A 12,055-nucleotide genomic window follows, 5' to 3' on the forward strand; every position below is an offset into this window, starting at 1 on the left:
TCCGTATTTAGTACTTATTGAGGAAATCAAACATTTCTCCTATATGTTCAATGTGGCTTTCAGCGACCTTTGACTTGACGAGCATGTCGTCAATATACACCTCCATGGTCTTGCCAATTTGTTTGGCGAACATCTGATTCACTGAAAGCTGGTAGGTCACCCCAGCATTCTTCAGGCCAAATGGCATAACCTTGTAACAGTAAATACCCCTGTTAGTAATAAAAGAGGTATGCTCTTCATCAGGCTGATACATCAAGATTTGATTGTATCCTAAGTATGCATCCATGAAGCTTAGTAGTGCATTCCTTACTGTCGCATCTACTAATTGGTCGATTCGAGGTAACAAAAAGCTATCATTAGGACAAGATTTGTTGAGATCTGTGAAATCAATGCAAGTCTGCCACTTGTTATTTGATTTCTTCACTAATACGGGATTGGCAAGCCAATCCAGGTATTTTACTTCTCTAATGAAGTTGATGTTAAAGAGCTTATTAACTTCATCCTTAAGCGCTCGAGATCACTTAGAATCCATAAACCTTCTCTTTTGCCTTATAGGGCCAGCTTCTGGGTTGACGTTCAATCTATGACACATTACTTCAGGGTTGATCCCCACCATATCTGCATGAACCCAGGCGAACACGTCGAGGTTCTTCTTCAGGAACCCCACTAGACTGTCTGCTAACTCGTCACTCAGATTGGTCCCAATTTTTAGAACACGAGTTAGGTTTTTCTCGCTGACAAGCACTTCTTGCAACTCTTCTGTCAACCTTGCTGTGGGCTCTTCTTTGTGAATGCGAGGGACTATGGTGTCTTTCAATGGTTCAAGCTTTGGCTCAGACTCGATAATGATCATGGTCTTCGACAATGCCCATTTTTATGCTACAAGTATAGCTTGATTGTAGCACTCCCTTGAATCTTTCCTGCAACTCCTTATGACTCCAATCCGAGGTTGGGAACTTAACTGCCTGACATCACACTGAAGTGACTGCACTTAAGTCATCGAGGAGCGGCCAACCCAAGATGACGTTATAGGTAGTCGGGCAATCGACCACTAAGAACTCTGTCATCATTGTTCCTATCTGTGGCTTCTTCACAAGAGTCACGGGTAGCTCGATTGTTCCCTTGGGACTAAGCTATTCCCTTGGGGACTTGAATTTGTATAGCGATGATGGACATGCTCTTAAATCCCACTCGGTGAACCTCATTTCTAGGAAAGCTCCCAAGAAAATAATGTTCGCTACACTACCATTGTCAACCATTGCCCGAAAGACTCGAGTATTGCCAATCCTCGCTGCGATTACAATCGCATCATGGTTGTGGTAAAGGAATTGGTCACACTCTTCCTTAGTGTAGCCTATGACCTCACTTTCCATTTTGGGCTGTTTTGGTAGCTTTACTTCACAATTCATTATCTGGGGGACCGAGTTTGTCTTGGCTTCTCATCCTTATTTCTCACAAGAATGTCTGGAACTTTCTGTAATGTTGGGTCCCCCATAGATCATACCCACTAGTACGTCATCATCGAGCTGGGCTAGGCCGGTCTAGTCTGGTTAAACTGGGTCTGGTTACTTTGCTCGCTCTATTTGTTGTGAGCTTAGTTCTTTTTCACAAATTCTTTCAAGTGACCCTTTTCTAATCAAATCTTCGATAGCATCTTTCAAAGTCCAACACTCATTAGTGTTGTGCCTGATATCTCGGTGGAATCTGCAGTACTTTTGGTAATCCTTTTTGCTCGGTGCCCCTCTCATTCTCTCTGGTACGAGTAACCTTTTAGCATCGCAAGAGACTTTGTAGAGGTGTGCCACATCCTCTGTCAAAGGGGTGTATTTTGCATATTGCAAAAAAAGTTGTCTTTCCTCGCAAAATTATTCTTTGCCTTTTTGGGAACTTGTTTCGGTTTCTATCACCTCGATCCTGGCCCTTTCTTTTGTCTGTTAGGCGGTCTTGTTGCCTCTTAGGGGCCCTCCTTAGTGAGTTGCTTGTTAAGGCCGCCAGCGAGCTTTCAACTCGTATGATCCTCACTCTAGATCTCTTTCCACAATTCTATTTGTAGCCTTATACTTGCTATAAGCAAAGTGTGTATTGACTCCTTAGGTGCATCTGTGACCTTTGCCTACTCGTTCTAGAACCTCATTAAATACGAGCTCAGAGTTTTGTCTCTTTCCAAACGAATGTTGCTCAAGTAATTAAGCAGTATTGCGAACTATCTCCTTGCTTGAAATTGCTGCAAATATAGCGAGGAGAATTGCTACCATGACTATATTGAGTTCACCTTAAGCCTCTTATACCACCTTTTGATGTCTCATACCAAAGTCACCGCAAAATAGCGACACTTTGCCTAATCTGAGACCTGGTGCAGCTCCATTAGGTCGTTGAAATTGTCTGGGTTGTCTCGTGGGTCCCCCTTACCATCGAATTATTCTCGGGAGCCTTAAAACCCTATGGGAGTGGCGCTTGTCATACTTCCTCCGCAAACAGGGAACTCACTATCTCTTCTACCACATTGTTCTAACGGGCTTTTAAATCATTGAGCATTTTCTGCACCCGATATAAATCCTCATTGTGAGGAGTGTTTGACTATGAGTTTTGTTTAGCCTTACTTCAAGTAGATAAGTTCAAAGATCAATTGCTTGTGAGCTTGCTCTGTCGTGCACACTAGTGCGCGAGGTGGAGTCATGATGGATGGGATAGTAGGTGTTATCATGCTCCTCAGTACGTTGATCACGACGTTGGTTAAAACCGAAACGTCAATTGTTGCTAGACTGGTATGCGTGGTTGACCTTGCAAGCTTGCAAGGTTTGAGCTTGCCTTTGGTATGGGTTAAAATCGACACGTTGGCATTGGGCGTTTCGTCGACTAGGACAAAAATCCCTTTGGCAACCATTATCTTTATTTTCCCCCATGGGCTGCTTGCCAGGTCGCCTCCCAGGGTTAACTTTCCCCCAAGACTCTCACTCATGAGCGGAGTGTGCCCTACAATGTCAGGGGTGATGGTCGCTCTTTGCTGCCAACAAACCAGATTGATCACCAACAGAATCATTACACCTAGTAGGTGTAACTTCTGTGAAATACGGTTGATTGAGATTATGGTTGGCCTGTTGCTCCTTTCTCAGCTCAGCCACATTTTGTTGCGCCATCTATACGACCAGCATCCTTATCATCTCCATCAGTTTGCCATTCTCGATATTAGAGGTCCCAACCCCCAGTTGATTTGCAACCTGTTGCACCGATGGTACTGGCGGTCGACCTGTAGCAACGACCTGATTCACCTCTTGGTGGGTGATTTCCACATTGTCATGGTTTCCAGTATTTGCTTTGCATCTTGTATGGGCCATTGGGAATTTCAGGTGCTTGATTGTTCATTGAAATTGCTTGCTTCTTGTCAGAACTAGGAAAAGTAGGCAGAGGCCCTCTTTCTAGCACCAAAATGTTGATACAAAATTCACATCAACCAGAGTTATCCGATTGACCATGACAGAATCGAAACCGATGTGTGTATGATTATTAAAACCAGCAATGACAGTATAAAAGTGCAGTAATGTAAAGAACACAAATAATTTTAAAGTGGTTCGGCAAGTTAGAACTTAAGCCTACATCCACTGTTCTCTTATTGCGTTAGAGAGCTTACAAGAGAAAAATAATGTAATCCTCAAAACAAATTGCTAACCCCATTCTCATAATTGGAAGGGTATTTATACAAGTTTGAGATTAAGGAAAGAGAGAGAATATCAGGATTGCAATCAAATTCAAATTGCAACTCCGATATTTTCGTGATTAGGTGCTAAGATTGAGTTGCCACCGGTGTCAACCTTATCCCTTATAAAATATCTGAGATTTGAGCTTATCTATGGTTTGTCAAACAACTGCTAGGGTTGGTCATGACTAACTTGTGTTGAGTCGAGCTATCACTGTCGACAAGCTTATGTTGGGTCGGACCAATGCTAAGTCGAACTGATTCTAGGTCGAACTAGCCCCTTGCGGGCTTCTGACTTCTCCGAGCTTAATGGAAAAATCACACACAATATAGCACAATAATGCTTGTATTATTAATCTAATTTTAACAATTTGATTATTGATATTTAAAATTACTTTAAATATGTAAACATTTAAATATATGATAATTGGTACTATATGCATCAAAAGGTCTGGCCGGAAAAGGCCAAATCTACGGCTAGATATGGCCGCTGACGACTAGACCTAGCCATGTTTGGTCATCAACGATAGCCATATCTTGGCCGTCATTGACAACTAGATGTGGCCAAAGATTTGGTCATTAACAGCCAGATCTTTGGCCTTAGATCTGACCTTTTTTTACTAGATCCATGGTGGATCTGGTTGAAAAAAAGCCAGATTGATGCATGACCGACCAGATCCAACTGGTCATGTACCATTACAGTGACTTCTGGCCACCCTCTAGTGGTGGTGGCTGGCTAACGGCATTTAATGGATGGGTATAGGTGTTTTTGTTAATTTTTAAATCATATTCTCGTAATAACAACCTAACTCAACTTTTTTAAAAATACTACTCAAAATAATAAAACAAACATAGCCTAAATGTTTCATTCAGCAAAGGAGATACAAAATCTAGGGTTACAATTTAAATTAGAGCAAATGACATGTTCCCACCCAAGGTAAAGCTAAATGGGAAGTTCTCACCTAGTTTCATAAATTCCAAATTTTCATTTTCCACCTTAAATAACAGAAAATTGTTTAATTGAACGGTCAAAGGGTAAAAAGGTCATTTCAAATTTTAGATCCAAACTAAAAATGGGCCACCACCAAAACCACCGACAGGAAAATAACACATATAAAGTTATAATTTAGACCAGAAAACACTTCGTAATTGATCCTAAACAACCTCCAAACAACACACAAGCAATCTCCTTTCAGAATCTCAATAAACAAAACTCCAATGAACCCCAATTTTGCCGAAAAAGCAAAACACTTGGAGAATCGGCCAAAGAACAGCAGGCAGAGAGGGTCAGGTCTGTTGGGGGTTTTTGTTGGGAGGTTTCGATGAGTCAATTGGCTGTATAACGGCTGATTTTTGACGCTGGAGGCGACCGAAAAATTGCAAGAAGCGTGCGATAACGGTGACGATGTTGTGGCTAGCAAACGATGGATGAAATCGAGTGGGGGTGGATCGGGGTTTGTGGAAGAAGATGATGAGAAATTGTAGAGTTCTTCTTCAACATGAAACTACAGCTACTGACTACTGTTTTAATGGGGTAGATATTGATGTCTTTGAGCCTGTCGTTTCTAAACCTCAGCAAAAATGCATCAAGCAACAACAAAAGTCTCAAGCAGTTCGAGATATTGTGAAGTGTTTGGTGATGATTATAGTGTTGAAAAGGGTGAGAAATCTTATAATCTCTTCTTGGAGTTTGGTTGATTAGGTGAAGAAGAAGAAGATGAGAGGGAATTTGGCTGATCAGGTGAAGAAGAAGAAGATTTGAGGGCTATTTGATAATAGCATCCTCTGCATCCCTAAAATTATTAACAATATTAATTTAAAAGTGGGAATTTGGAATTTATTAAACCAGGTGGAAACTTCTTGTTTCAATAAACCTTGGGTGGGAACATGTCCTTTATTCTTTATTTTAATATATATATATATATATATATACATACAGGACAAATGTTGATCATATTAAAGAGTTTTACCCTTATCTTATAGAGTAAAAGACTTTTTTTTCCACCCGAATAATGGCTAAATAGCACTTTTCCACCCATAAACTTTTAAAATACCACTTTATTATCTAAATTTATATTCTATTTCGGATTTCGATATCGTTATGACCCCACACCACCACTATTCTCTTTCCTGATCATCACTCACTAAAATCCCTCAAACCGTTCTCTCGTCGACCCCTCCAATCGCCAGAAATTGAGCAATTAGGGTTTACACAACCACCCCTCTCAAGTCAAATTCCAATTAATCTCAATTACTAAAATCCAACCTTCTACCACCAAAAAACTCATCGACCTTCCATCTTCAAAATATCTAATAGTCTAGATCGAGTTTGCTCTTTATTCATTAACGGAATATAAATGTGAGTAGTAAAGTGATATTTAAAAATCTATGGGTGGGAAAGTGTTATTGAGTCATTATTTGGGTGGGAAAAAGTCGTTAACTCTATCTTATATTATATTATAGTATTTAATGATATAATCGAAAATTTGAGATAAATTTAGATACCATTGATAACATCTAATTAGTAGTTAATCACAAAGCTTATGGTAATCTTTATTTAATTAATTAATATTTTAGACGATGTAAATGGAAATCCCCTTTTATTCCGCGTGGATTATTGGAAAAAGTTGATCATTACTGCTCATTTACCAGCATTGCTTTTAACAAAACTAAATGTCATTGTCTTCAACTCAAACAACTTCAACAAAACCAAAATCTAAAATCCAACACCTAACATTCATGGCTTCCTTTCACTTCACTCTCCTCCTCCTCCTCGTCCTCTTCCTCTCTCTCTGTCTCTCCACTTCAGCCAATCTCCACAACACGAAAGCCCTTCTTCACAAGTCCTCAAATCTTTACGATTCACAACTCCTCACTCTCCCTCTCAATGACACCCCACCAACTCTTTTCTTTGAAGTAACCAAGTCCATTAAGCATCCCAACACCGAACCTTGTTCGCATCAAATTCTCCGCCATGACTTTGGCTACACATACGGGAAACCCCCGGTTACTGCTAACTACACGCCGCCTACTCATTGTTCTTCCCAGAAGTTCTCCACGATCGTCCTCGAATGGAATGCCACTTGTAAAGGAAGACAATTTGACCGCATTTTTGGGGTTTGGTTAGGTGGGGTTGAGCTTTTAAGAAGTTGTACAGCTGAACCGAGGGCTACTGGGATAATTTGGAGTGTTGAGAAGGATATAACGAGGTACTATTCATTGCTTCTTAAGAATGAAACTCAAACTTTTGCTGTTTATATGGGTAATCTTGTTGATAAAACTTATACTGGTGTGTATCATGTCGATATAACTATGTATTTTTATCCTGCTGAAGAGGGTTTTGATAGGAATGGGCATGTTTTGAAGCATAATTTGAAATCTGGGTATAGTCCCAAGGCTGATTTGATTTTGCCCATTTCACGAAATTCGCCGGGAAACGATGGGTTGTGGTTTGAGATTGAGAATTCAACTGATGCTCAGGTGAAGGACTTCAAGATTCCTCAAAATGTGTATAGAGCTGTGTTGGAGGTGTATGTTTCTTTTCATGAGAATGATGAATTTTGGTATGGAAATCTTCCGAATGATTACATTGCCGAAAATAATCTGACTGGTTATGCTGGAAATGGACCTTTTAGGGAGGTTGTGGTGAGTCTTGACAGTGAGGTTGTTGGTGCAGTTTGGCCTTTTACTGTAGTATATACCGGAGGGATTAATCCTCTCTTATGGAGACCTATTACCGGCATCGGTTCATTCATCTTCCTACTTATGATATTGAAATCACTCCCTTGGGGATATATTGGATGGAAAGACTCATAGGATTGGGTTGTTGGTACTAATGCTTTGAATGTGTGGTACATAGATGCTAATTTGCATATTTTGTGGACAGTGAGTACACGAAAACTGAGGGGAAGCTTTTGAAACATGAAACCACACTCTCCATGTTAATTAGTATCAAATTATCAGGTTTAAATGGAACGTTTTTCACAGATGTAAACAGGTCCATATCCTCAACAGGATGGGTTAAGTCATCCCGGGAATGATTACAACTAATTTTATTCAAGACTTTAGTTTCAGTAACTCAATGGTCATGGGCAATAATGCGCATTTGCAGATTGTGGAATCAGACAATCATTTTAATGACAGCGTTTCTGCCACATGAGTCCTCTAAGGTCCACTCGGCGAATCATTTAAATTTCTCATTCTATATGTACTCAGATTCTTGGATCAAGGAAATGGAAGTTATTTAGCTGTTGCAAATGTCAGTTTGGGATTAATGCGAAGAAATCTAAGAAGGCTGGCTTTGGATTCTCAGGCGCATTCTCGATAACTGGCAGAATGGACAGGGTGTGATGGTTGTGAAGGACAACTGGTAAGGAGTGGAATAGGCAGTACACAACAATTGTACAACTTTCGTGGTAGAGAGTTCTGTTATTTTAGGAACGTAAGAGCTCAAACTACACCATTCTTATGATGAATTTCGAAATAATTGTCCTAAAAGAACAGTGTCTCAGTTCGGTTTGGGGTTGGCAAAACTACCAGCTTGTGCCAGCTAGAATGGCTCCTGTAGTTCTGATAGTTTGATGGTGTCTTGTGAGCAACTAATTTAACGTTTGGAAACAGTTCATTTGTCAGTTCTTCATAAAGGTGCTCCTTTACTTGGGTTTTCGGAGGGGTTCTGGAGTGGCTGCAAGAAATAAAATTGTAATTGCCGGTGTTCTTCATTTATTATGAACATATCAGCTTTGTGGATAATTTTATATTAGCCTTTTCAAACTATATTACCATATTTTGATTGTTCATAATGGCATTTGGATCCAGTGTTGTGTTTGAGTTCGACGAACCACGGTTTTGAAGAGTATCTTTTTTGTCGTGTCATATAATAGTCGAAGCACGAGCTGCAGATATGTTCTAAACACAATTTCTATGGAACATGGAGTATTCCTGCTTATGATATATAATCAGCTGAAGTAGATGAGTCTGTTAAGATGGCTGTCTTACGACATAATGAATCACTATCATAAGCTATATTACCAGCAAGGCTGTAACCTTGTTGGATGCATCGTACAATAGAACTTCAGTGTTAGCCTTTGATAATACATGGCATGTGTATGTTCAAACTAGTAGTGTATTCGAAGAAAAGGGCAAATGTCTTGTTATGATAATGGAAAGAGTACATAACAATGTTAGAATACCAACATTTTAGATCTTTATTTATTGTACCCACATAACGGATCCTCTGGAATGTTTAACGAGAGGATTTTTATGAAGCAATTACAGAATCAACTTAAATAAGACTCCTTCCTTTTACTGCATGCATGTATTTGACACAACATCATAGAGAAGTTGTCGTTTAAGCTGCTTATGTTCCTGAAGTAGCACAAGTCACTGCCACGATATTCATATGCTTGTTCTGTATCACAAAGCATCAAGAACATGGTTGCCCAATAGCTATGATAACGTGCCCATTCTGCAGATTCTTTAGAGAGTTGAATAAGAAATCAGAACCAGCAACCTTAGATTTCTCCTCATTGAATCCTAGCGTGATGTTTGTTACCAACGAATAACTTTCATCTCCTTTATCAGTAATCAGTGGACATGCCAAGGGGAAACCTTTTATATGAATTCATTGAGAAAACGAATAGGAAGGCATTCTGGTGTAAACACTGTCATTGAAATGGATCATCTGATTAATGATCTGTTATTCGAATCTTTACTCATCGACATGGAGTTACTATAGCGAAAATCTTGAACATTCAGTTGTCATCTCTCCATAGGAGGACTTGACCCACCCAGTTGAGGATATTGACCTGCTTACATTTGTCAAGAGTGTTCCATCGAGACCCGTAAAATCTGACTGCGAATGAACATTAAGAGCTGAGACGTTGTGTTCCAAAAGCTTCCCTTGAGTTTTTCTGCTCTTGCTGTCCAACCAAAGATGCAAATTAGCATCTACAAACCACACATTCATACCACTCGTGATGCTGAAGCCGAACTTATGGTTTTTCCATCTAATATGTTGCCCAAGAAAGGAGTTATTTCGATATCATAAGAAGGAAGATCGAATGAACCAATGCCGGTGATGGGACTCCAGAAAGGAAGTAATTCCTCCTGTATAGATTACAGTAAATGGCCAATTGGCCAACTATTTCATCATCAAGAGTAACCACAACCTCCTAAAGGTCATCCCTGGCGTGTTGCCTAGATGATTTGTTGAAACGTACTCATTGGGAAGATTTGAATACCAAAATTCATCTCTCTGATGGAAAGATAAGTAAACTTCCAACACAGCTCTGAAGCATTCTGGGAATTCTGAGCTCCTTCACTTGAGTATCCATTGAATTTTTATTTCAACCACAACCGTCAGTCAATGGTAAATTTTGCGAAATGGGTAAGATAAAATCAGCATTAGCACCAAATCTAGATGCGGATTATCCGAATTGTTCTCAGTAGAATTCAACTTCTCTTCAGCAGGATAAAAATTGATGGTTATATTCACATGATACACCCCAGTATAAGTGTTTCAACAAACATTACAAGATGAACAGCAAAAGCTTGTGTCTGATTCTATACAAGCAATGATTGATACCTTGTATGTCTTTATTAACACTAACAACAAAACTCCAATGAACCCCAATTTTGCCGAAAAAGCAAAACACTAGGAGAGTCGGCCAGCGAACGGCAGGCAGAGAGGGTCAGGTCTGTTGGGGGTTTTTGTTGGGGTTTCGATGAGTCAATTGGCTGTATAACGGCTGATTTCTGACACTGGCGGCGACCAAAAAATTGCAAGAAGCGTGCGATGACGGTGACGTATTGTGGCTAGCAAACGGTGGATGAAATCGAGTGGGGGTGGATAGGGGTTTGTGGAAGAAGATGATGAGAAATTGCAGAGTTCTTCTTCAACATGAAACTACAGCTACTATGTTTTTAGATTTGAGCAGAGAGTAAAATGAGAGTTTTTATTAATTGGGTAAAAAACTAACATCCTGGAAAATACAATATGCTTTAAAAGCTTAACTCAAGCTCTAACTCTAGTAAACTCAACTAACACTTAACTAACTATAGTTACAATTCTGTTATATCAGTAACCAACTTAAACCACTCTGCTGAAGTGTATTGAGACTGACTGATGTGCAACTAAAGTGTGTGTTGAGCTGCTGAGTACCAGAACTGTAATATCTCCAATACCCCCCCTCAAGTTGGTGAGCATAAAGATTAATGACTCCCAACTTGGACAAAAAATGATAATGCAACTGACTCCCGGGTGACTTAGTCAAGATATCAGCCTTTGCTCTCCACTAGGAACATATTTGGTTTGAAGTACACCAGCTTGAATCTTCTTCAAACAATATGACAATCAATGTCAATATGCTTGGTGCGTTCATGAACATCGGATTAGAAGCAATATGCAAGGCTGATTGGTTATCACAAAAAAGTGGGACAGGAGAAGAAAGAGGATAGCCAGTTCTGAAAGCAATTGCACAACCAAACAATTTCACAGACAGCAGAGGCCAGGCCCTGTATTCAGCCTCTGAAGAGATCGAGACACTATGACTGCTTCTTAGACTTCCAAGATAGAAGTGACTTCCCCAAGAACACACAAAAACCAGTAATGACCTCCTTGTTAGTAAACAAGAAGCCCAATCTGAATCACAATAAGCATTAAGTGGGCAGAATTTTCAAAAGGAAAATAGCCTAAACCAGGAGCTTTTTATGTATTTGACAATCTTCAAGGCTGCTTGCATATGAGACACTTTAGGAGCATGCAAAACTGACTTAACATATTGACTAATAGCTCAAATCGGACATGTCACATAAGTAGAGAAGTTTACCTATGAGCTGTTGATAAGGAGCAGCATTAGGTAACAAGGGATCTCCCGAAATGTCAAATTGGTTATCATAATCTGATGATGTAAACTTTACATGTGATCAAGAGGGATAAGAGAAGGTCGAGTGCCAGCTAAACCAGTAGTGGATATCAACTCCAAGGCATATTGCGTTGACAAATAGAAATGCCCTTATCAGATCTTGCCACCTCTAAACCAAGAAAGTATCTTAGCAGCCCCAAGTCTTTAAGTTTGAAATGTGAGTGAAGTAATGCTTAGTTTTAGCTATCAAGGTGAACTACTACCCGTGAGGACTATAATCAACATAAACTAGAACAGCCACCATTTGATTACCATCCTTCTTTACAAATAATGAAAATCTAATTTGGATTGAGAGAAACACCTTGAACCAAGGCAGAAGTAAGCTTGAAATTCCAGCCCTAGAGGCCTGTTTTAAACCTATAAAGACTTGGTAGGCTTGACACAATATGTTGTCCAAGGGCTTAGGAAAACCTTGAGGTAAGGTCATGTAAATTTC

The 12,055-nt window shown here is 39.7% G+C and overlaps 1 pseudogene; it reads left to right on the forward strand.

The window, feature by feature from the left end:
• The first annotated feature begins 6,402 nt into the window (after positions 1 to 6,402).
• LOC116122738 lies at positions 6,403 to 8,247 on the forward strand (annotated as a pseudogene).
• Positions 8,248 to 12,055: the final 3,808 nt, after the last annotated feature.

The sequence above is a fragment of the Pistacia vera genome, unplaced genomic scaffold (assembly GCF_008641045.1).
Source record: "Pistacia vera cultivar Batoury unplaced genomic scaffold, PisVer_v2 Contig137, whole genome shotgun sequence".
NCBI classification, from domain to species: Eukaryota; Viridiplantae; Streptophyta; class Magnoliopsida; order Sapindales; family Anacardiaceae; genus Pistacia; species Pistacia vera.